The sequence below is a fragment of the Caretta caretta genome, chromosome 2 (genome assembly GCF_965140235.1).
Source record: "Caretta caretta isolate rCarCar2 chromosome 2, rCarCar1.hap1, whole genome shotgun sequence".
NCBI classification, from domain to species: Eukaryota; Metazoa; Chordata; order Testudines; family Cheloniidae; genus Caretta; species Caretta caretta.
This window is the reverse complement of record NC_134207.1, coordinates 89,416,206-89,441,908: the sequence shown is the minus strand read 5'-3', so window position 1 is coordinate 89,441,908 and position 25,703 is coordinate 89,416,206. Positions and strand designations below refer to the sequence as shown.

The window sequence follows — 25,703 nt, the reverse complement described above, 5'->3', positions numbered from 1 at the left end:
CATAAAAATGTACTTGGTATGAATAATGACACTGCCTTGTACTTCCATGGCATCTTTCAGTTGTGCATCTCAAAGTACTTTAAAAATGCTAGAAAATTAACCTCATAATACCTCAAGTGACAGGAAAATCACTTCACCCACCAATGAAATGCCGTCATCTATAGGGTGGAATACAGAAGCTGTTTAATAGAGCAGAATCTAAATGTAACTTTTAATTCTCAATTAGAATTTGGCCGAGACACCAGGATTCACATCCCTACTCTTGTGATCAGGGCATGAGTTTTATATCTCATCAAAAGATGGCACCTCCCACAGCACAGTAACCCTTCATACAGTGCTGAAGGACTAATTTTGCTTGTGAATCTTCCCTATGCTAAGCGGGAGGTTTATTCCTGTTTTTTGTAACTTTGAAGTTTTGCCTAGAGGGGAATCCTCTGTTTTAAATCTTATTACCCTGTAAAATTACCTTCCATCCTGATTGTACAGAGGTGCTTCTTTTACTTTTTTCTTTATAATAAAGTTCTTCTTTTAAGAACCCGATTGGTTTTTAGTGTCCTAAAAACCCACAGATCTGGTCTGTGCTCACCTTGTTTACCTATTTGGTTGGCATATTATTCTCAAGCCTCCCCAGGAAAGGAGGTGAAGGCGGCTGGGGGGATATTTTGGGTGAGGAGATCATGGAATTATGATTAGAAGCCTGGGTTGGAAACTCCAAGTGGTCCTTTTCCTAAACCTTTATCTAAGTCACTTGGTGGTGGCAGCAATACCATCCAAGGACAAGAAAGAATTTGTGCCTTGGGAAAGTTTTTAACCTAAGCTGGTAAAAAATAATGCAGGTCCCCACGTCTGTATCCCAGAGTTCAGAGTGGGGAGGAAACCCTGAAAATGTTCTTTTAATGTAGTTGTGTGGGGAATTTCCTAGGTTTTTAAAAAAGCAAATTGAAAAAGAATCCATTATGTTGGGATCATATTGACATCCACATGGGTCATCAGCAGAGTTGGAACCTTTATATTCACCACAAGAACCTCTGCCATTTGAGCTAACAGCGTAACTGATGGCAATAGTAAACTGTTGTCCTTTATGTGGACTAGCATGAGGGGGATGGAACACTATGCCAGTGGGTTTTACAGATATTTGCTGACAGCAGAGGAGTGGTGAGACTCAGGAATCTTGGGTTCTATTCCTGGCTCTGGAGGAGAGCATACTCTAGTGGGCAAAGATTTTTATGACCATTTCCTTGCCCAGCCAGTTCCAGACTCCTTCCTTGCTCATCATCTTTTAGTCTCCCAGTCTCAGTCTCCCTTTGCCAATTCCCAGTCTCAATTTACCTGTCCCCACACTGCCAGACTCCTCCCACAGCCCCAAGCTCCTTGTCCCAATCTACTCTCTCTCCTTCCCCCAAAGATGCAGTCCTTGCTCCCTCTGCATTCAGATAAGGCAGCATCCTCCTCTACACTGCCTTGGGGATCGTTGACAGTGTAAGAGTCACTGACAGCAAAGGTGGATTACCGTTTTGTGGGGCCCTGGGCCAAAGCAAGTAGGGACCCACCCCGCCGCCCTTCTCCTATGCTCCTGCTGGGAAGCAGGGTTGGGGGGCTTCCCCCTCCCACCCGGTTCTCCAACCGGGGAGCAGGGTTGGGGTGCAGGGGCTTCCCCCGCTCTGCCCAGTGCTCCTGCCGGGAAGCGGGGTCAGGACATTGGGGCTTCCTCCGCTCCCCAGCAGGAGTGCTGGGAGGGCAAAGTAAACCCCCATGCCCTGCTCCCCGGCAGGAGCACCAGGCAGGTATGCGAAGTGGGGCAAGCCCATGCGACCATACTCGGCTTGCCAGCAGGGAGCGCTAGGTGGGCGAGGGAAACCCCCATGCCCTGACCCTGTTCCCCAGCAGGAGTGCCAGGCAGGTAGGTGGAACGGAACAAGCCCCAGCACCCAGATCCCAAACCCCAGCAGCAGCGGTGGGTAGGCGGAGCAGGTCAGGGGCGCCAACTTTTCCGGGGCTCCTGGACAACGGGGCTCCCGTTGGCCCAGTGGCTAATCCACCACTGACTGACAGCATAAGAGAGTCTCCCTGCACTCAGTTGAGGGGCCTGGACCCGACATGATTTGCAGCAGCCCAGAGCTGCAATCGCAGGGGAAATCCTGTTCAGTTCTGCGCGGATGGAATCTTTGGGGAAATTAGCTGCTCAAATGTACAGGCTTGTCTACACGTCCCTGCAATGTGGTCTGTGGAGGTATGAGCTGCAATGCATACTGAAGCGTAGCAGTGTAACTGCCCCATGTATTCCCCACTAGCATGAATTAGACACCTAGTTTGTATTAATGTAGTCCTTCCAAATTTCAAGTCCCTGCACCAAAACATAGGTGTACTACAGCTTTTAAAAGAAAAGGTCACCAGAATGGGCCAAACAAATGTATTTTCCCCTAACCTCATTTTCGAAAATGGCTGAACCGTTTTGGCTTACATTTTCCAAAACATTTGGAATCTGAGGCAGAAATATGCCATCCCAAGTGTTTAAAGTTATAAAGAACACAAAAAGGGGTCTTATAATGGGAAGCGTCAGGCAATCTTAATAATAGGCGGTGGTATCAGCCACACTTACAACAACATGGGTCATGGAGATTGAAGCTCTTAACCATACCACATTCAGGGCTGGGCCTGTCTTCTGCACACCATACACACTTTCGGCACAGAATGCTTCATTATTTCTTTGTGCTGAGCCAGTCCCATGCCTTTGTCCTGATCACAACAGGGGCAAATGAGAAGTGGTGATTGCACACTTCACTGCTATTCTTCAGAACAACTGCTATGTAGAGTGAAGTAGATGGACAGGTAAATCGAGAATTTCTACTACAGTAGCAAGTACTCTGCAGGTCTACACCAGAAGCACTGCATATGGCCTCAAAACTTAATTTGTTTTCTCCATACTCTCCCAAACTCTAGTTGTTACAAAGAAATAGAGTGCTAAAAGCTAAGAAGTCAAGAGAAGGAAACAAAATGGGAGTATTTTCCCAGGCTACCAACCACCCTGGGATACCTTGTTTAATGACAGCTTCACAAAAACAAAACCTAGGGTACAGAATGTACTCATTATCTTAGGCCTTAGGTCAAAAAGACCAGGACAAATTAAGGAAACAACACATCCTTCAAGGAAATAAGGAACACTGTTATTGGAACAAAAGCACTCTAGTAACAAACATCAGCTTCGCTTTTAAACAAACAAGCAGGAAGAGAAAAAAAACGCAAAGCACTTTACAAACATAAGTGTATTAAAGCCTTATAGAGGAGAAAACTGAGGTACAGAGCAGTTAAGTGACTTATTTAAGGTCATGACAGCGGGAAATAGAACTCAAACCTGACTCCGAGACCAGTACTTCAACCGCTAAGCTATGCTTCCTCTAATGAGGAAAGATTGTGAAATCTTTGTCAAATCTAATCTTTCAATAATAAAGCAGATGGCTGTGAAATTTGACAACAACTTAAGCAAAAAACAAGCAATAATTTTACCAGTTTAAAATCATTTAGCTTTAAATCATACTAAAGTATTACAGCATAAAATGCAATAGTTCAGGCAACTACATCTAAAATACATCAAAATAATTCTTAACATTCTCTTGGAAGAAACCCAAGCTGTATTTGAGACGAAGCTATATACTGTATGCAAACTGGAGGGCCCTCTTGCTGGTTTAATTACGTATTCTTTAAAGAGAAAAACAGCATCAGAGCCAAGTAATATTTAGGTTTGGAAGGATTCAATTTTTATTGGTAATATGTCACCATTCACACGCAAGCTGATGAAAAAAGATTACCATCAATAATAATTGAAATGTACAGATAGGCAAAGTAAGAAAAATGCTACTTGAGAACTTATCAGAGACTGTCATTAAATAATTATTACACCCCCCCCATAATTTCCTATAACTGCAAAAGTTTAAAATTGATAAAAATAAAAAAATGCCTCAACCCATAATTTAATGCAACTGAAAATTTAAAATTGATACAAATAAAGGCTTTAAAGTAAAACACATACTATCCATCAAATGAAAATTTTAAAAAAATCAAGTTCTGCCAAGCCTAGTTTTATTAATAAAAAAAATCAGTATTCAGTTGCGCAAAAAGTGCATCCTTGTTTTTCTGTCAACGTGATATGCCATAAAAACAGAGAAAAAGACAACAATATCAGCCTGGTTTGCTGAAGCCCAAGCAGGAATCCAAACAGTGTAAAGCACTGTAAAGCACTGGGATATACAAAAATAGTTTTACAAAGGATAAACTTTTGTCTACACATGTAAAAGAGAAGTGTATTTCTTTCCAAAGTTACCTACTTTAGTCTCTACAAGAAAGTCCTACAAAACAAATTTTAAATTCAGGAGTGGCATCTGACCAAAGATGATACTAATTAATTGTGAAAACAAGTATCTAGTTTTTCTCTGCCATTTATACAAAGCTCACTCATCTGGATTTTAGATTCTTGTGCTGTGTTTTACACTCACTCAAGAGCTATCTTGGAGAAGTGTATAATTTTTCTGCCCTGATCTCCCAGCATGCTGACCTGCAATAACAGAAACAGGTAAAGCAAGCTTAAATTTCATAAGTCAGCATAATGGCATGACTGATCAGCTCATCAAATAATTCCCATGTGAATCACATACTCTCCACAATTACTGATAATTAAAGTATTAAAAAGGCCCTCCCTGAAATTTCACAGATGAAGATAAAATCTGTATTAAACAACAGGATTCATGCTCTCCCACATAAGAATCCTATAATTTTAAAACTAAAAGCTTATTTTGATTTAAAACTAAAAGCTTATTTAGCAAAATGATTGTTATCTGCGCAACTTTAAACTATCAGATTAAATGCATTATTAACATGATCTTCAAAATAATACTAGCCCCAGCCCAGCTTTATTAGTATTACACACAAAAATCTGTAATAAAAAAAGTTACTAAGTTTGCAAAGTCAAGAACTCATCAATTAGGAAGTGCCAGAATTAAAGTAGCCTGTGCAATCTTAATTGGGCCCTCTTATGTGTGTGCATTACGGTACCGTCTTTAATTATATGATCATACACTATTTTTTCCACAGGTCCCCTACCTCATTTAGGAGAAGATATTCAATATTTTGATTTCTCATTGTGGTTTACTGTGTAGTCCCATTCCTTATTTACTCCAGGTTATTCAAATCCTGCTCTGAAGACAGAATTATTAATATCCTCAAAGGGTTTTCTATAGAGCAGGGATCAGCTGCGAGAAGCGGCAGCCAGCACATCCCTCGGCCCATGCCACTTCCCGCAGCCCCCATTGATCCGGAGCGGCAAATCGCGGCCACTGGGAGCCGCGAGCAGCCGAACCTGCGGACGTGGCAGGTAAACAAACCGGCCCAGCCCACCAGGGAGCTTACCAATCCCTGCTATAGAGCTTATCACTATAGCAGGAATGGCCAAACTTACTGGCCCTCCGAGCCACATATGACAATCTTCAGAAGTTCGAGAGCCAGGGCATGCCTCCTAGGGCTCAGGGCTTGAGCCCTGTGGCGGGATGAGGGGGACTAGGGTTCAGAGAATCTCAGGGCTAGACCCGCAGGGCACACCTGCTGGGGCTCTGGGCTTCAACTCCACTCCCGCTGAAGCTCAGAGCCCCAGCAGGCACCTCCTGTGTGGCTGAAGCCCAGAGACCCCCCTCCAGGCTGGGCAGAAGCCCCAAGCTCCCACAAATAGTCTGGTCGGCAGAAGGAGGAAGGGGGGGGAAGGCTCTGAAAGTTACACTTTAACTGTAAAAGAGCCACAGGCAGCTCACAAGCCATGGCTGGCCACCCCTGAACTATAGCATCTGAGTGCTTCACAAATATTAATGAGTTTATATGCACAATATTCCTGTGAGATAAAGGTGTGATATTATCCACATTTTACTGATGGAAGCATGGATTAAAGCACAGAGAGATTAAGATTAAGAGTATCCACTAATTTTGGGTGCCCAATTTGAGACACCTAGGGCCTGAATGTTTAAGAATATTAGCATTATACAGCACTTTATAGGTTTGTTCAAAGCACATTCCATTGACTTCAGCTGTGAGTGCCCAGCCAGGTGTGCTGCAGAATTTTTTGAAAAACATGTGAGGAGGAGGGGGAAGCTCCCTTCTTATTGGCCATATGCCTCACAGCCCTGCCTCCTTCAGAGATGGAGAAACCAATAAGAACTCAATCTTCTTCTCTTCCCCCCTTCCCTCCTGTGTGAGCAACAGGTTGGCTCCTCTGCCCCTCCCCTTCCTTCCCACGGGTGAAAGAGTCACTGGAGCTCAAGATGTGCCAAGGCAGAGAAAAGGTTGGGAACTACTGGTCTTAGTGACTTGCCTAGTATCACACAGGAACATGTGGCAAACTCAGGTTAGAATCCAGTTTTCCAGAGCACCCTTCAACTGCCTGAACTATGAAACCATCCTTTCTCTTCCTGCAATCTGCTGCCTTATTCTGCAAGAAATGAAGCAGTGGTCCCACAGACAACAGTCTCCTTAGCTACGCAACCCTGATTCATCCCCACAGCAGACCCATCCTGTGAACTGAATGAGGCAGCAGTCCCATGAACAACACAGTCTTTTATGTATAGTAATCACATACTATCATAATTAGGGTTGCCAGGTGTCTGGCTTTCGACTGGAAAGTCCGGTCAGATATATGAATCAGACACTAAAAGTCCAGTTACCACGGGGGAGGAGGGAGAAGTGGCAGCCTGTCGCCCAACCCTGAAGCAGCAGCGCCCGAGGCAGTACACAAGCACCAGCTGGGCTGCAGGCAGCCCCTTTGAGAAACAGTCTGCAGCACAGGACAGAGGGAGGGGCCCCATGGTGAGTGGGGTAAGGGGCTCCTAGTGGGCATGGAAGGGATGCGAACTGCCTGCCAGCCAGAGCTTCCCCCGGCAGCTCTGGGGTGGGGAGGAGGGCTACTGGGCAGGCAGCGCAGAGGGAGGAGGAGAGCTGCTCCCTTGCAGCCGTAGCACTCTTCTGACCATTGAACTTACAAATGTTGAATTATGTACATAAAAACTGCATTCAAAAATAAAACAATGTAAAATTTTAGAGCCTGCAAGTCCACTCAGTCCTACTTCTTGTTCAGCCAAGCGCTCAGACAAATAAACTTGTTTACATTTGCAGGAGATAATGCTGCCAGCTTCTTGTTTACAATGTCACCTGAAAGCGAGCACAGGCATTCTCATAGCACTATTGTCACGGATGTCACTAGATATTTACGTGCCAGATGTGCTACAGATTCCTATGTCCCTTCATGCTTCAACCACCATACCAGGGGACATTTTACATTGTTTTGTTTTTGAACGCACTTACATAACAAAAGAAAATCTACATTTGTAAGTTGCACTTTCACAACAAAGAGATTGCACTACACTACTTGTATGTGGTGAATTGAAATTGAATATTTCTTTTGTTTATCATTTTTATAGTGCAAATATAATAAAAAATATACACTGATTTCAGTTACAACACAGAATACAATATAATGAAAATATAGAAAAACATCTAAAATAATTTAAATTGGTATTCTATTATTTAACAGTGCAATTAAAACTGTGACTAATTGCGACTAATTTTTTTGAGTTAATCGTGTGAGTTAACTGTGATTAATCGAGAGCCTTAGATATTATATAATAATTTATCTGATCATGCCACATCCCCATCCCCATCCCCGCTTTTTGGGGCTACTTTACCCAACTGTCAAAACCTCACACCAGGTTTTGCACATACCCAGAGGCTCACACACATTTTAAACAATTTGAAATTTCTGAATAAGTCTTCAGAAAGGATCCTAGATCACTACAAGTCTGTCCAAACAGCAATCAGATTGGATTATTCTTATTTTCTTACACTTTCAGCTGCTGAACTGGGCTTTTTTTAGAAGAAGAAATACCACTTACCCAGGTCTCAATTATTCCACTCTATTTAACAATCACATGTGCGCACTGGAACCTTCACCTCTGTGCTCTAATGGCCTGAAAACACCAGAGCTTATGTAGGACTGTACAGTTACTCTAGTAAATATAAGAATTAAGATTGGTTTAGCTAAACGTATCATACAATTTAATTAAAAAAACACGTCTGAAGTACCACAATGGAAATAAAATGAGCTGAATAAAGCCAATGGCTCCAGCGCTGAGTATTTTATTTGAGTTTTGAGCAGTTCTTGTTGCTCTTTCAATTGACACTATGCTACTATTCATTGAACAGGATAGATCAGAAAGCAAAAGAATTGGAACCGATTTTCCATAGCAGGAAAAGGAACAAAAACTACCAGTTCTACCATCTGGGTCTATGATTTAAGACCTTGGGTAGACTAGAATTGAAGGTGTGATGTTAGCATATGTTAGCTAATGTGTAAGACATTTTAAAAGTCTTTAGCAGACAAGGCACAATGCCTTTAACATGCTATCTTGACCAGTTTAGTATGTGTTAAAGGCAGCATGCCTTGTCTACACTAGACTTTTAAAACATTTTAGCTAACGGTGCTAATATCACTCCTTAAATATTCTAGGCAAGGATTAATAGATATTGTCAGCTAAACAGGTTTAAGCCCTATTAGCACGAGGAGGAGACACCATCAAAGAAAAGCCTAAATGTTAAGTAATGTTACTATAACAATGGACAGCACATTTCCTTCTAATCCATTACTTAGCAGCAGGAGTCTGAATGCATCAGGGACACTGTGCTTCTACCTAAAGGTAGCATCTTTTAGGTGGGATGTACAAAGTGTTGTTAAATATTTTCACAAGAGTAGGGATATTAGCTCTGTTAAATACTCCAATTCAGACATAAGTCTTCCAACCTCAAAATTCTCTCAAGTAGTTTCAACTGGATAGTTTATTCTTTACTTTCCCCCTCGAGAAAGCACTGCTAACAGAACTGAAAGGCTCCCACGCTTCTCCAGAGAAGTGGCTTAATTTCATGTATTTACAATCTGGAAAGTGCTCTGGGTCCATTTTATGAAAGCTGCTATATAATCCTTCATTGAGACACTGGTGTAAACAATCTAGCTTTGTTTGATCCAGTTCTCAATACAAAAAAAATTAGATCTAATAGAGGCACTACAATCCACAACAGCAAATATCTTCTGACATTTAGAGGAGGCTACACAAACCTAACGCTTCCAGCAAATAGTAATTTTCCCCCCAGGCTTGGTATTATGAGTATACTAGTTTCTAACTCCTATTCAATTGCTGCCATACATAGACTGACAAAGAGCTGCACTGTTACAACACAAGCTGTCATTTGCATTGACAAATCTAAAACAAAAAAAGCTGAAAACAGCTTTGCTCTGATTCCTCTTTGGGGTGATAAATAACACAGAGCAGATCAACTTAAAAGTTATTAATGAAATTGTAAGACATATTGCACTGGATGACAATGCAATATAAATGAATCTCAGCATCTTCTAATGAACATTTCATGACCTCCATATGATTAAAATGGAATTAGCGGTTGTGGGGATGAACTCCATTCAATAATGGCACCAGAAGGGAAAGGAAGACTGTAATTAAGCTTATGACCTAGAAAGACTGGTTATTCTTCCTATATACTGCATAACAGTTCTTCCAATAGATAAGGGCTTTCGATGAGTGGGAAAACAAATTGTGCCCTAACTGATGGAGGAGTTACTGCGGGTAGAAAGCCTTGTGCATCATCATACTGTTATTGGGTCTAATCCAGTGGCTCCCAAATTGGGGTTCGCGAAATGTTACAGGGGGTTCTCGGAAAAAAATTCCCTAATGGTGGACAGAGCTGTCCCTAAGGATCCCGGGCAGCACAGGGCCAGCAGCCTGGAGCCCCGGGGACTTCCAAGAGCTAAGCAGATCAAAGCAAGTATATCTATCACACTGAGGAGATTTAAACTTCAAGACTCCTTATAAGAAATGGAAAGGGAGGTGGATATTTTTTGCTGTTTTTAAAATTAAATAGGCAGCTAGTATTGTTTTTATTATGAAGAACAAGTTTAAGCTTTGTTGTAACATGCATTGTTTGCCCGGACTGCTCAAGACCTGAATGTTTGTGTAGAAAGAACTCTGAGTTGGCTTCTTAAATACCTTCATGCTGTTTTACTCCTTGATGAAACATAGGAGCCTTGTCATACAATAGGCTTATTCAAAGTGATACAAGCTATGAAAGTGAGATCTTGGAAGAGTGTTGCACTTTTCATAATGATAAATAATAATTAATACATAGTGTGTAATGTGTGTCATAAAAACAAAATTTTATATTGCCAAGATCACTGCTTTTACAGTTTATAATCAGGTAAAGGAGAAAATCCCTGGAAATATTCATTTTTAGGAGGGGGTTCGCGAGACTTGACATTTTAGTGAAATGGGTTCACAGGTTGTTAAAGTTTGGGAACCACTGGTCTAATCCAATGCCCATTAAGCAAATTAAAAGACTCCCACTGACTTCAACAGTACTGGATCAGACCCATTATGAGAAAAAAAAAACTTTAGGGATGTGAAGTCTTGCAGCACAAAATGTGGACCTTTTCATCAAATTCTAGTTTAATAATGTAATCCTGAATTTGGCTGTATGGCCAAAAGCACCTGCAGTGCTTCCAACACAGAGCAACACTGCAATCTCACATCATCAAGTTTCTTCCACATACCCAAAGGAATATGGGACTCTCATTTTCTGTCCTAAAAAAAATATACTGTGACATACTGGACCTCAAAATGGCACCCTATAAGCCCCATATATATCATTCATATATTGTTGTGATATTTCATATAAAACATGCCATGTAAGATGTCAAATGAAAGGTCATGGTCTCCTGAAACCCACTGTTCTCTCAAAACACATATATTGTTAGTATGTATCAAATTATGAGATTTTGCTGTATGGTTGTTACTGAAATATGTTGCAAGTTTGCTAGTGACATACAAAGAAGGCAAACCACTCCCAGGAGGGTGCTCAACAACAATTAATCAGCAGGGGAGGTGTCATCAAGGGATTTACAATTCAATGAGGGCTGCAGAAGCACCACATAATGGAGATTTCAGAGTAACAGCCGTGTTAGTCTGTATTCGCAAAAAGAAAAGGAGGACTAACCTTAGACTAACTAGAGACTAACCTTAGTCTCTAAGGTGCCACAAGTCCTCCTTTTCATAATGGAGATTGATCAACTCTATGACTCAGTTTAACAATACCACATCCGGGGATTGCCCAGCCAGTGACTCAGCAAAGCCCACCAGGACATGTCTGGGCAAGTGTCTTGTCTTCTAGGCACATGGACTATGGATATAAAATGGGAGACTATAGCATCATGCTTTTTCCCTTCTCCTCCCCCACTTATGCTGGAAGCAACAGGAACGCCGAGAAGATGAAGGTCATCTGAGGAGATTGGTCCAGGTTTAAGGAGAAGCATTAAGAACTGTAACATCCAGTGGGGTGAGAAAACTGCTGATCTAAATAAAGCCTAGTATAATATGGTTTAAGATTTAGATAGTGCATTTATCTTTTTTCCTTTGGTAACTTTCTCTGGTCTTTTATGCCTACCACTTAAAATCTACCTTTCCGTAATTAATAAACCTGTTTTACATTTTACCTAAAAGAGTGCGGCCTGGTTGAAGTGCTTGGGAAATCTCAGCTCAGGTACAAAGGCTGGTGCATGTCCTCTCCACATTGAGTAATAAACTTACACTGGTTAGGCTTCTGACCAGGGCAAGATAGTCTGGGGATGCAAGGCTTGGGGGCGGGGGTGGGATTGGCTGGTGCCTTTTTGGAGGGAGGTGGGGGGGGGTGAGAAAACCTGGATTTGTGCTGGAAATGGCCCACCTTGATTATCATACACATTTTAAAGAGAGTGGTCACTTTGGATGGGCTATTACCAGCAGGAGAGTGAATTTGTGTGGGGGGGTGGAGGGTGAGAAAACCTGGATTTGTGCTGGAAATGGCCCAACTTGATGATCACTTTAGATAAGCTATTACCAGCAGGACAGGGGGGTGGGAGGGGGTATTGTTTCATGATCTTTGTGTATATATAATGTCTTCTGCAGTTTCCACGGTATGCATCCGATGAAGTGAGCTGTAGCTCACGAAAGCTCATGCTCAAATAAATTGGTTAGTCTCTAAGGTGCCACAAGCACTCCTTTTCTTTCTGCCTTTCTCTGTGTGATTCATGAGCGGCTTTGGGAGCATTCATGAAATTGAGCTGGGTGTGGGGCTCAACATGCTGTTGTCCTGAGTGATAGCAGAGCCTGTATCGGTCTGCTGCTTGTTACTAGCAAAGCACTGTGAGAGACAGCCCAGGCTGGAGGCACAAGGATGCACAGCAGAACCTCACTTCCAGGACGCAGCACCCTGTGGATCCTGTCACAGTGCTAAGTGAAGGGGTAAATAATACTTCTCTATTCACTTTCTCCACACCATTCATGATTTTATAGACCTCTATCATATCCTTCCCTCAGTTATCTCTTTTCTAAGACGTATTAAGAGTTGGGATCATGTTTTCCTATGTGCATTACTTTGTATTTATCAACATTTAATTTCATTTGCCATTTTGTCATCCAGCTTTGTGAGATCCCTTTGTTAGTCTTTACAATCATCTCTCTTTTCAGGACTTTACTATCCTGAATCATTTTGTATCATCTACAAATTTTGCCACCTCATTGTTTACCCCTTTTTCCACATTGTTTATGAATATGTTGAACAGCACAAGTTCCAGTACAAATCCTTGAGAGACCCCACTATTTACCTCTCTTCACTCTGACAGCTGACCATTTATTCCTAGCCTTTATTTCCGATATTTTAACCAGTTACTGATACCTAAGAGAACCTTCCTTATTATCCTACAACAATTTACATTGCTTAAGAGCCTTTGGTGAGGGACCTTGTTAAATAAAGGCTTTCTGAAAATTCAAGTACACTATAAAGACTGGATCACCCATGTAATGACATGTGAGAAAGACGAGATGGGTGGGTGAAGTTGATTTAGTAAAAGATATTACCTCACCCACCTTGTCTCTCTAATATCCTGGGACCAACACTGCTAGCATTTATAGATACTGGGATTAGTGATAAATTTTTGTATCTGCACATCCCAATACAATAGTTTTTTGAAATTTTCATGCTTCCAAGGTCTCAAATCTGTCACGCACAGTGCATCATTAATTATGATTAATGTGAAATGTTAATACCTACTGTGCAAGGATGTTGCAAGACTTAATTAAGCCTTGCAAGGTGTTCATGAAAACATACAAGCCCAGACATAAAATCTACTAATCCATCCTTTCTATGATATTTTACTTGCCCATCAAAAAGTGACTTGCACCAGGCAACTAGAATTTTTCCTATACGACTTAATTAATAAACGTGTTTTCATTGCCTGAATGAAGACTGCTGTAAAAAGTCAAATTATTTGTAAAAATGTGCCATATTCTATGTATATATATAAGACTTGCTATCAGGTGCTTGTACCTTGCATGAAGGTGCAGTGGAATTACTATGTCATACCTGGTTTCAGAGTAGCAGTCCTGTTAGTCTGTATCCGCAAAAAGAAAAGGAGTACTTGTGGCACCTTAGAGACTAACCAATTTATTTGAGCATAAACTTTCGTGAGCTACTGCATGAATCTGATGAAGTGAGCTGTAGCTCATGAAAGCTTATGCTCAAATAAATTTGTTAGTCTCTAAGGTGCCACAAGTCCTCCTTTTCTTTTATGCCGTACCAGTAGCTATATTCATTTAATGCCAATTAAGACATAAAGGGGATAAAGGAAAGACCTAAAGAAACTCTCTCAGGGGCACGGAAACTAAGGTCTGGTACAGAGAGATTCTGGAAGTAAAAGCCTTAGCCCCAGCCACGTTTGGGCTGAAAGTTTTGGCTGTAGAACATGTTTGATTGTTGTTTGAGATTCAATAAAACAAAACCCCTGGAAGGGAGTAGACATGGATTATACAGAGCATATACCCATACACACATTTTAGGAGAAGGCCTTAAATAAAACTAGTAAGTATTTACACTTACTATATTGGCAATGTGTTACAAAAACAACAAACACAGAAGCCTATGGTACAGAAGAGAAAATATAATTTGGGTTTGTCCTACAGGTTGCAAACTTGCAGACTTACAAAACAGTCCCACGCAAGGCTCAAGTGAAACATTAGCAGTGTACAGTTCTGTGGGGTGACAGAACATCTTTTTAATTTCAGATTAAAAACTCGCATACATGACCATATTTTTTCTAATATCAAGTTTGAAGTTAACAGCATTACTTACCACTGATATACTTTACATCTTCAAAGTGCTATACAAATATTGACTCCCCACAACACCCGTGTGAGTCAGGTAATTGTCCCCATTTTACAGGTTGGGGGTGGGAGGCAAGAGAGCCAGCCAACCAAACAAAAAACCCCCAAATACTGAAAAGTTATATGACTTCCCCAAAGCTACGCCCATGCCGTGTCCACTCTCTCTTATCTGTGCAATTACGGTGATGACCAAAGACAACCACAGTCCTATAATACTCTATGACTAGACCACAGATGAAGTGGAAAACTACAGCCTGAGAAACTATAGTGTTCATGCTTGCAGTGGTAGTTTCATCATTTAAAGAATGGAACTGTACTAAGACTGTGAAACCAGCTCTTGCAAACAGATGTATTAACTAAAATATGTAAATAGCTTTTTTGATGTAACCACAAGTCTTACAGAATAAGGTGTGTTGTGCAACTAAAATAAGAAAATAGCTAATACTGAACAATTAAGATATATCATATATTCTAAATTGCAGAACTATGAACTGTATTCCTGCTAAGCTTAGTGTGAAAAACTACTAGTAACTAAACTGTTGCAATCTGTTTTTGTACATATAGTTCTGTTCTTTGTATGTACAGAATCTGTCAGAAAATAAGATGTATGTTCTGGTGACGCTTGTAAGATATGCACCATCTGCAAGTTACTGTACTGCATCTGTAATGGGTCACGTTGATACAGACACCTCTATGTTTTGCAAAACATATATGAAGCCACATAAGAGAAAAGGGTTGTGCTAATTCAGAGTAATTTTTTGATTTTCCATCTGTTGTAAACAAGCAGGCTATAAACCAAAATTCTGTAATCATTTTGGGACAGGCTGGATGCTGTAGGACTGTTTCCCAGAGATTGGTAATGTATAACCTCTCTGCATTGTGCTGATTTATCTTCGATTAATAAACTGATTGAACCTGGGTTATCTGATATTTTAATCAATAAAAGAATATAACTCATTGGTATCATGTCTTGTCTAAATCCAAAAGCTGTACCACTGTAACTATACCAGTACAGTTAAAGCAGGTGGCATGATCCCTCAGCATGGACATATTGGTATAAACGCACTTAAATCAGTACAGCGTATTCCCATACGGAAAGGAGAATAAACTATCTTGGTAAAAGGCATGTTTATACTGGCCTAAGTACTACCAGACTAGGGATTGTACCAATATAACGATCAGTTAAACAAACAAACAAACAAAAAAACAGAATTACATCCCTGGCAGTTATGATACAAAAACTGTGTGTAAACCAGACCTGTATAATATATGTTTGACTATACTGTAGACATGGGCAGTGGGTGGAGCCCCGTTTTGGGAGGCTAACCCCCGGCTCCTCCCTTTCTGTCCACACCCTCCCCACGGCTGGAGCCTCAGGACTCCCTGCTCACCTCCCGCCCATGGCCAGAGCCCCAAGCCCCACCTAGAGAGCCTCCCACTTGGCCACAGGAGCCCTGGGCCAGCCAAAGCCCTGAGCAACCCCCCACTTGGCTGGAGGAGCCCTGGGTTGGCCAAAGCTCTGAGCGCCCCCACCCCACTGGAGGAGCCCCAGGCTGGCCAAAGCCCTGAGCCTTCCCCTCCTCCCGACACGCAGAGGAGCCCTGGGCCAGGCGCAGCTGTGCCTCCCCTCCCCAGACCCAACCCGCCTCGGGGAAAAGTGTCTGTTAGAAGACGCTTCTGGTATGCCCCATTTAGGTTCTGGGGCGGTGGAGGAGGTGGTATGTGCCTCCTCCTCCACCCAGGAACCTGCATGGGGCATAATAAAGCAAAGCTTCGCCGCCAAACCCCACAACCGGGGGTCCAGCAGCCGCAGCCGCACCAGAGGAGTCAGAGCCTCTCCTGGTCTATTATACCTGCCACCCATGACTGTAGATGTGTCTAAAGTCTGAATTGAAAGCATTTTTTAAAATGTTAAATTTTTGGGGTTCTTTAAAGTAAAGGACTAAAAGCACTAGGTAAAACGAAGCACAGGATGGGTGTACAGTGTGCCTCATTTGTGACCTATGAATGCCCTGCTATTCCATTTCTAGGCTATTTTTTTGAAGAGACTGCAAATCTTATCACATTCTGAGTTGTTTTGTGATATGGCATTATTTCCACATTCCTATGAATTATGGTGAGACCATCAAATTCATCCTCTTATGTGACAAAGTAGGATTTGAATCCAAGACTCAATTCAAGAGTTACATTACCCATCTAGGCTCGCAGTCAAGAACTCTACCCAGCTGTCCATTCCTAACCCTCATCCCACAAACTGTATTTCATTTCCTCCAACAACTTTGTAAAGCATTTTCAGAACATTCTTGAGAACAAGCCAAATAAACTCTATGATCAAGCGGTCTTTGAGTTCCTTTGTGAACTGAGAGCACTGTACAGCCAGATTTCAGGATTAAACATTTTAAGTAGTACGCCACTTGCTCCTTGTGAAAGAACTTTTCAGTTGAGATTAGTTTGGAGGAGACTAGCAGCAATATGAAGCACACTTTGTATGGAATTTATAGAGGTAAAAATGCCTAATGAACAGGAAATGTAAAAATCATTAGATTTAAGTAATCCACTGAATTTCTGAAACATTCCGTCTTACTTCACCATATTTGAAACAGACCAGATGGGTACTTATTTCTTCTCCCTACCACTACAATCAATGTAATGAATGCATTTATGTCCATAATTATCCTTTAGTTATAATTATATTACATTATAATATAATATATAATCTATAATTATCCCATAATTAAGCAATTATATAATTCCATAATTATTTAACGAGTCTTCTTGATACAGTTCAGACTAGTTAATTTTTACTAATTTAGAGAAAGCACACACTACACATGAACCTAAGAACTTTTACAGAACACCCACAGCAAAAACATTCACCACCACCAGAAAAACATGAGAGCTTCTCTGCTGGATGCTTAGTTTTGGAGATTACTTCTTTCACCTCATGTATTTTGTCCTAATAGATTTGCTCCAATCCCTCAGACAGAGACAAACACTTACAGCAGGGGTGGGCAAACCTTTTGGGCCGAGGGCCACATGTGGGTGGGGAAATTGTATGCAGGGCCAGAGCAGGGGGTAGGGGTGCGGCAGGGAGTGCGGAGTGTGGGAGGGAGTGCAGTGTGCGGGAGGGGCTCAGGGCAAGGGATTGGGGCAGAAGAGGGGTGCGGGATGTATGAGGGGGCTCAGGGAAGAGGGCAGGGGTGCAGCAGGGGTGCGGACTGCGGGAGGGAGCTCAGAGCAGGGGTTTGGGGTGGAGGAGGGTGCGGTGGGGGCTCAGGGCAGAGAGTTGGGGTGCAGGAGGGGTGCGAGGTACAGGCAGGGAGTTCGAGGGTGGGGTGCAGGAGGATTTTGGGCTCCGGCCCAGCGCTGCTTACCTAAAGTGGCTCCGGGGTAGCAGTGGCGCACACTGCATGCAGGCTCCCTGCATGCCTGCTCTGGCCCCAACCGCGTCGCTCCGGGAAGCGGCCAGAACCACGTCCCTGCGGGGCACAGGGCTCCACACGCTGCCCTTGCCACACCTCCAGGTACCTCCCCTGAAGCTCCCATTGGCCACAGTTCCCCATTCCCAGCCAATGGGAGCTGCGGGGGGCGGTGCCTGGAGGCTAGGGCAACGCACAGAGCCCTCTGCCTTCCCCCCACCCTCCTTCGGGCCTCAGGGACGTGGTGCCGGCCATTTCTGAGAGCAGCACGGGGGGCAATCCCGCGGGCCGGATCCAAAGCCCTGATGGGCCAGATCCAGCCAGCGGGACGTAGTTTGCCCACCCCTGACCTACAGGATCTCTATCAAGCGTTCTTAAAACTACCATACACACCTGGCGAAGAAATAGACTGACAGAGCCAGAAGAGTACCCAGAAGTTACCTACTATAAGACAGGCCCAACAAAGCAAGTAACAGAACGCCACTAGCCGTCACTTTCAGCCCCCAACTAACACCTCTCCAGTGCGTCATCAAGGATCTACAACCTATCCTGAAGGACAATCCCTCACTCTCTCAGACCTTGGAAGACAGGCCAGGCCTCGCTTACAGACAGACCCCCAACCTGAAGCAAATACTCACCAGTAACTACACACCACACAACAAAAACACTAACTCAGGAACCAAACCCCTCAACAAATCCTGGAGCCATCTCTGTCCGCATATCTATTCAAGGGACACCATCATAGGACCTAACCACATCAACCACACCATCAGGGACTCGTTCACCTGCACATCTACCAATCTGATATATGCCATCGTGTGCCAGCAATGTCCCCCTGCCATGTACATTGGCCAAACTGGACAGTCTCTATGCAAAAGAATAAATGGACATAAATCTGACATCAGGAATAACAACATTCAAAAACCAGTAGGAGAACACGTCAATCGCCATGGTCACTCAATAACAGACTTAAAAGTGGCATTCTTCAACAAAAAACTTCAAAAACAGACTTCAACGAGAAACTGCAGAACAGGAATTAATTTGCAAACTGGACAACATCAAATTAGGTCCGAATAAAGACTGGGAGTGAATAGGTCATTACAAAAACTAATTTCCCCATACTGTTACTCATACCTTCTTGTCAACTGTTTGAAATGGGCCACCTTCATTACCACTACAAAAGTGATTTTTCCTCTCTTGATATTCTACTGTTAATTGAATTGTCTCATTAGCACTGACCCCCCACTTGGTAAGGCAACTCCCATCTTTTCATGTACTGTATATATACCTGCTACTGTATTTTCCACTCCATGCATCTGATGAAGTGGGTTCTAGCCCACAAAAGCTTATGCCCAAATAAATTTGTAAGTCTCTAAGATGCCACAAGGACTCCTATTAGGACAAAATACATGGAGTGAAACAACAACGAGATCAATATACATCCATTTATTTTCAGTGTAACACACAGGAAGTGGGTTCTCCCTTTTTTTTTTTTCTTTTCAAAAGTGCTGCAACAAGATCAGTACAAACATGTACAGTTGGAATTCTTAAGGTACTGATCACCCTAACAATCAAGTGAATTTGAACACTTAATCTGACACTGACCTGAGAATCCCTTCAATAACTCAGGATTAGTTAAAGAGAGATTTGTCATCAGTCTTTTTTTTTTTAAATTTGCTGTATAACTAGCATTCTAAAAATTAGACCTGTTTTTAAATAGAATTGAACCTTTATGGTTGTTAATTCTTGCGAAAATGGATGATATATTTGACATTCTGATTCATATGCACAATGTTGGTATTATTCTCACATACTGCATTTTTTCCAACCCATTCCTCATTTTGCTTGAGCCCCATTACTGTCATAGAATCATAGAATACCAGGGTTGGAAGGGACCTCAGGAGGTCATCTAGTCCAACCCCATGCTCAAAGCAGGACCAATCCCCAATCATCCCAGCCAGGGCTTTGTCAAGCCCGACCTTAAAAACCTCTAAGGGAGGAGATTCCACCACCTCCCTAGGTAACCCATTCCAGTGCTTCACCACCCTCCTAGTGAAAAAGTTTTTCCTAATATCCAACCTAAACCTCCCCCACTGCAACTTGAGACTATTACTCCTTGTTCTGTCATCTTCTACCACTGAGAACAGTCTAAATCCATCCTCTTTGGAACCCCCTTTCAGGTAGTTGAAAGCAGCTATCAAATCCCCCCTCATTCTTTTCTTCTGCAGACTAAATAATCCCAGTTCCCTCAGCCTCTCCTCATAATTCATGTGCTCCAGCCCCTTAATCATTTTTTGTTGCCCTCCGCTGGACTCTTTCCAATTTTTCCACATCCTTCTTGTAGTGTGGGGCCCAAAACCGGACACAGTACTCCAGATGAGGCCTCATGAATGCCGAATAGAGAGGAATGATCACGTCCCTCAATCTGCTGGCAATGCTCCTACTTATACAGCCCAAAATGCCGTTAGCCCTCTTGGCAACAAGGGCACACTGTTGACTCATATCCAGCTTCTCATCCACTGTGACCCCCAGTGGGGTCTTTTCTGCAGAACTGCTGGCTAGCCACTCAGTCCCTAGTCTGTAGCAGTGCATGCCATAAGCCTGCAATCCATCCCCATTGTTCCTTTCTGCTGACTAACATACCCCTTGCTAGATTGACTCTTTACGTAAGCAGCAGGACACCAGCTGAAACTCTGATTCAAAGTAGGAAGCGATCACTGTGCACTAACCTAAACAAGTCCACATAAACATGAGAATATTCAGTGTAGTGTAACTACTGTACCAAAATAGTACTTTGATCATTGGGAGATAACAAAACAAAAATAAAAAAAGGTAACCACAAAAAATGCTTAGTGACATTTCCTTTTTACACAAAAACTGTGCATTATGATGGCTAATTTAGATTGGCATTTGCTTTGAACCACTGGATGTCTTACTTTAAAATTAACTGTCACTCAAATCGGCAATCATTCACTTTAGTCTGGGTCAATGGCATTCCTGCCTAAAATGGGAAACCTTGAGATTTTCCTCTTGGCTTTCCTCAACTTTTTCTATACCCCTATGTCTCTCTTCTATTTGAAAATATTGACAAATCCTTTTTGTTATTAAAATCAAGAAAACAGGACATCAGCTTTAAGAAGATTCCAGATGACTGGGAATCAAAAACTCATTTTGGTGGCTTGCCTGAACAAAGTCAATTCCATTTAATGTCACTTTCACATCTTTTGTACCCATGGCTGTGGCACTGGCAGAGACACTGGAGAAAGTCCTGCAGACTTGAAAAATCCCCCAAACTCTGGAGTTAGGCAGGCAAGATTAGAGTGTTATTTTCCATTTTTACAATGCTGTTCCAGCATTCTATGAGAAGCAGAATTTTCAAACAACTAACAAGCAGTTAAAAGTTATATATACCACCAAGTCAGTGAAAGTTTCTTTTGTGAGACTGCTGACATGTTCCAGGATACAATGGGATGCCTTCAGTGTCATGACTGGTCAGTAATGTCACAAAGAATTTAAATGGTAAAGAGAAAGTCCAATTTTTCTCTATATTGAGCAGTTTAAGACTTTTGATATTTCTATTTTATAAAAATTAGAAAATTAAAAAAAACCAAAACCAGAAAGCCTCAAAGAATTACACTAGAAATAACCTTAGTGTTATGAACTGACTGGTCAACCACACACCTCATTTGCAACCGGAAGTACACAATCAGACAGCAGCAGAAACCAAAAAAAAAAAAGCAAATACAGTACACTACTGCGTTAAACAAACTACTAAAAATAAAGGGAAAGTTTAAAAAAAAGATTTGACAAGGTAAGGAAACTCTTTCTGAACTTGTTTAGTTTAAATTAAGATGGTAAAAAGCAGCATTTTTCTTCTGCATAGTAGTTTCAAAGCTGTGTTAAGTCAATGTTCAGCTGTAAACTTTTGAAAGAACAACCATAACATTTTGTTCAGAGTTACGAACATTTCAGAAAGAAGAGGAGTACTTGTGGCACCTTAGAGACTAACCAATTTATTTGAGCATGAGCTTTCGTGAGCTACAGCTCACTTCATCGGATGCATACCGTGGAAACTGCAGCAGACTTTATATATACACAGAGAATATGAAACAATACCTCCTCCCACCCCACTGTCCTGCTGGTAATAGCTTATCTAAAGTGATCATCAGTTATGAACAATCTCCATTCCCAAGGTGTTTGTAACTCTGAGGTTCTACTGTAGTAAATATGGAGCCGGAAGGGCAATGACTTCCCTTGGTCCTCGTCCAATTTGTGTTTTTTCCAGTCACTTTTTCTATGTTTAAAATTTCTTTCAACCCTTTTACAATGTTAAAAACATGCACACAAAATGGAAAACTAAGCTCCCAAATATTGTAAATACTTACATGAGAGTAGTCTCACCGATTTCAGTGAGACTACTCGAGTGCATTAAGCTAAGTATGTGTGTTTGCTTGAGCCCCTTTACTGTCATACGACAGCAATCCATCCCCAGTGTTCCTTTCTGCTGACACTGGTTACATGTTGCCAGATTTTATGGAATAAGAAAAAAAAAAGAGTATACAATAGATTATTTTGAGGCAGTAATATCTTAAATATTCATCTATCTAGCCTATCAAGTATTTTTAGTTGGCAGACTACCATTAAACTTTTGCAAACAGCAATACAAATAATATATAACATAAAAATTAGAGTTGTATTAGTTTAGTGCCTATGTGCTCGATGCAGCATACACACACATAACAAGGATTTTACACACAAAAGTTGTACTGCTTTAATTACACTGGTACACTGAGAGTAGTATAACCCATCTAGTGTGGACCCAATTATTTCAATATAAAGATGCTTTACACCAGTTTAGTTATTTCCATACAGGAATGGAAATAAGTTACAATGATAGAAGGCACCTTTATACCAAGATAAGAGTCCACATTAGGTGGCATACTATTTTAACCATTTGTTTAAAAAACATATCATATCCCTAACTGAAAGTTATACTAGTACAAAAACTGTGTTTACAGCAAGCCAAGTTCAAAAATCTTACAATCTAAATAGACAAGTCAAAGGGTGGGAGAAAGGAAGTTTTATTATTCCCATTTTACAGATGGGGAACTGTGGTAAAGAAAGATTAAGTTACTTTCTCAGGCAACACAGGAAGCCTTTGGCAAAACCAGAAACTGAACCCAGATCCACACTAAATTATCATACTTTTGGACGCAAATAGCTGAAATGTGTGTTTATTCCAGTATATTATTTCTCTCATCGTGCCCCAAAGACTTGGAAGGCACTCTCTCTAAACATCTACAAAGCTACCTCACTATCCACCTTCAAATCTCCCCTCAGAACTCCCCTTTTGCTGTGATGCCTACAGAAAACATGATAATGGTTAGGCTGCTAGTATGCACAGACCACTGCCTACCATGCTGATCAATACCGCCTCACTGTTTAATTGTACTCCCCCATCTGTCATCTCTTGTCTCAAACTTAGACTGTCAGCCCCCAGAGCAGAAACTGTCTTTTTGTTATGTGTTTGTACAGCACCTAGCACATGAGGTCCTGGTGTATAACTCTGGCCCCTAAGCATTACAAATACTAAATAATTCTGATTTATATATTACTAGAAGTCAACATGAAAAAAGTTGAACTGCATCATGCAATAAAGGCTGTATCCACACCTGTATGATTATTAAGATCCCATAACATTTTTGTAAGAGTAGAGATTGACCTCAAATGCTCTAATAATTTCCCCTCCTTCTTATTTCTACATCTTACTAGATGCCACCTGACTGCCACCTTCAAGCTTATTGGCAGATGCATTTTAGTGATGCTGTACGTGTATTCTTTGAAGTGGATCAAGAGCGTTCAGGATGAAAGGTGCTATATCTGATTGATCATTATCTTCACTCTATGTGAGCAGGTCCACTCTGTTCCACTGCAACAATGGACTTTGTCAATCTCAAAAAAAAAAAAGGGGGGGGGGCTGATTTGTGCAGAAGGCAGAGCTTTCTTAGCAAATTACCCAGGACTGTGGAACTCCTCAGAATAACTACAAACCTCAGTGTTTCCAGAACAAAATGTTCTTTGACCTAATGCACTTTCCTCCCCATGTTCTGTTGCCCCCCCTCATTCCATTTTGCTTTAATGGATAACAAACACTTTGGGACAGGGTCCACCTTTTTACTTATATAGCACAGCTGTAACAACAAATATACTATTAATGGCTGGTACCGTGCACAGCATAGCAGGTACATTCCAAACACACTATATATAAGAGCATGATGGCAGTTTTGTTTCTTTTATGAGTGATTTCCACTTCAAGGAAATAAAGGGTAAGTGGATGAAAAAGACAGGACAGTAATATGTAGCAGCACCACAGTCCTCCCCATTGGTGCTATATGCGAAGCACAGAATCTCATGTGTGTTTCACAGCATACAACCATTTAGGAGTACGTGGGGTGCAGGGAGCTTAGTATCTGCCCCTGGGAGGTACGATGCTCACCCTGGGAGGGGAAAGCAGGTGCAAAAGCCAGGTGTCTCCCCCAATCCCTGAGGGCACGGGGCTGGGGCAATAGGAGATGCGGGCATACACAGCCCCTGTCACTGTTGCGGGGTGGGGGGGGCTGCTGGGCTCTGCCACACCCTTGCCCAGGAGACAGCACGGGCAGCAGCAGCCTCGAGGAGGTGGTGGTGGTCCCCGGTGTAAACGCCTCTCCAGGGAGGGCGCTGGGGGGGGGAGGAGGGTCCCTGGCGCTCGGGGGGGGGGATCCCTGGGGGGGAATCCCTGGCACTGTCCCACCCCCCGGGGGCCGCACTCTAACCCCCCCGGCCCGGAAGTCACTCCCCCCCCGGTCGCCCCACACTGGGAAATGGGGGCGGGGACCCCCACATACGCGACCCCAGCACCGACCCCGGGTTTCCGCTTGCCTGCAGGGCGGCTCGGCTCCGCCTCGGCCTCACGCGCGCCCCGCCTCGCGCCCCATTCCGCCTCCGCCACCCGTTTACAAGGACGGGTACGGATGCGTGAATACAGCGCGCCTGCCAAAGCGCATGCGCCGCCGACTGCCCCCGGCAGCGGTAGGCGAAGGGGTCCGCATGCGTGTAGCAAAGGCAGCCACAAGAGGCGGGATGGAGCTGCGCATGCGCTTCGCAAACGGCGGGCGGGGCGCGCATGCGTATTCTCGGTGAGTACGCGACGGGGAGACGACTGTGCGCTAGCGCACGGCTGGAGACGGTTAAGTCTCCGCCTAGTGGGTGTTACATGGCCGCGTGGGGCATGCTGGGAATTGTAGTTCCATCCCGTGAAGCAGAGGCCGGGACGGAAGGAGGTTGGACGTCGGAGGGTGGAACGCCTCGCGCTGTGCCCGCGTCCAGCTCGCGGGCGCCTCCTGCCCACGGTCCGCCTCAGCCGCCCCCGGCCGCCCCGCCGGGCTTTTCTCTGGCCACGGTGCCCAGGCAGGGCCGGTGCCAGCTGGACCCGGAGCGGTCTGGGTGGGTGGCTAAGAGCGAGTCTCCCAGCCCCGCTTTCTGTTTGGAGCTTGGCTGCTCCCCGCGCTCTGACATCGGTGCGGCGACCCCGAGTGCCTCCAAATTCCGGGGGGGGGGTCAGTGATCCAAGTCCGGGGCCAAGGGGTGCCCCAGAGGTGCAGCCCCCTGAGTAAAATAGCTTTCCTTAAAGGTGACGTGTGCCGGCAGCAATCAAAGCAGAGTCCCTGCACCGGCCCTGGCAGCGTCAGGCCCTGGGGGGTACAAATAAAAATGTTCTTTGGCCAAACTGCTTCTCCAGCTCGGTGCCCGCCAGGCGGGTCTAAGGCCAAGTGGCTCAGCCACTGAGCGTGTGCAGGAGGAGAGGCGCTAACGCGCTGGATAACTACCCGCAGGGCTGCCCCGCACTTGTGTTCCCAAAGATACCGGTTGCTGCTCTGCACCTCCTCCCCTTGTCAGTAGAAAGAAGAGGTCTTGGCTCCTGTCTCAGAAGGAATCTACACGTGCAGTGAGCGGAAGA

General features: G+C 43.2%; 1 protein-coding gene across 4 annotated transcripts in view; it reads right to left on the bottom strand.

Moving 5' to 3' along the window:
• RALBP1 (ralA binding protein 1) overlaps positions 1-24,792 on the bottom strand; it is a 67,102-nt gene extending 42,310 nt beyond the window's left edge. Inside the window, exon 1 of one of the 4 annotated variants that reach the window (XM_048840258.2) lies at positions 24,626-24,792. The gene's annotated coding sequence lies outside the window, so the exon portion shown is untranslated. Of the gene's footprint in view, positions 1-2,599; positions 2,673-24,608 lie in introns of those variants that run through there. The other 3 variants (XM_048840259.2, XM_048840260.2, XM_048840261.2) reach the window with 3 other exon arrangements.
• Between the last annotated feature and the right edge of the window lie 911 nt (positions 24,793-25,703).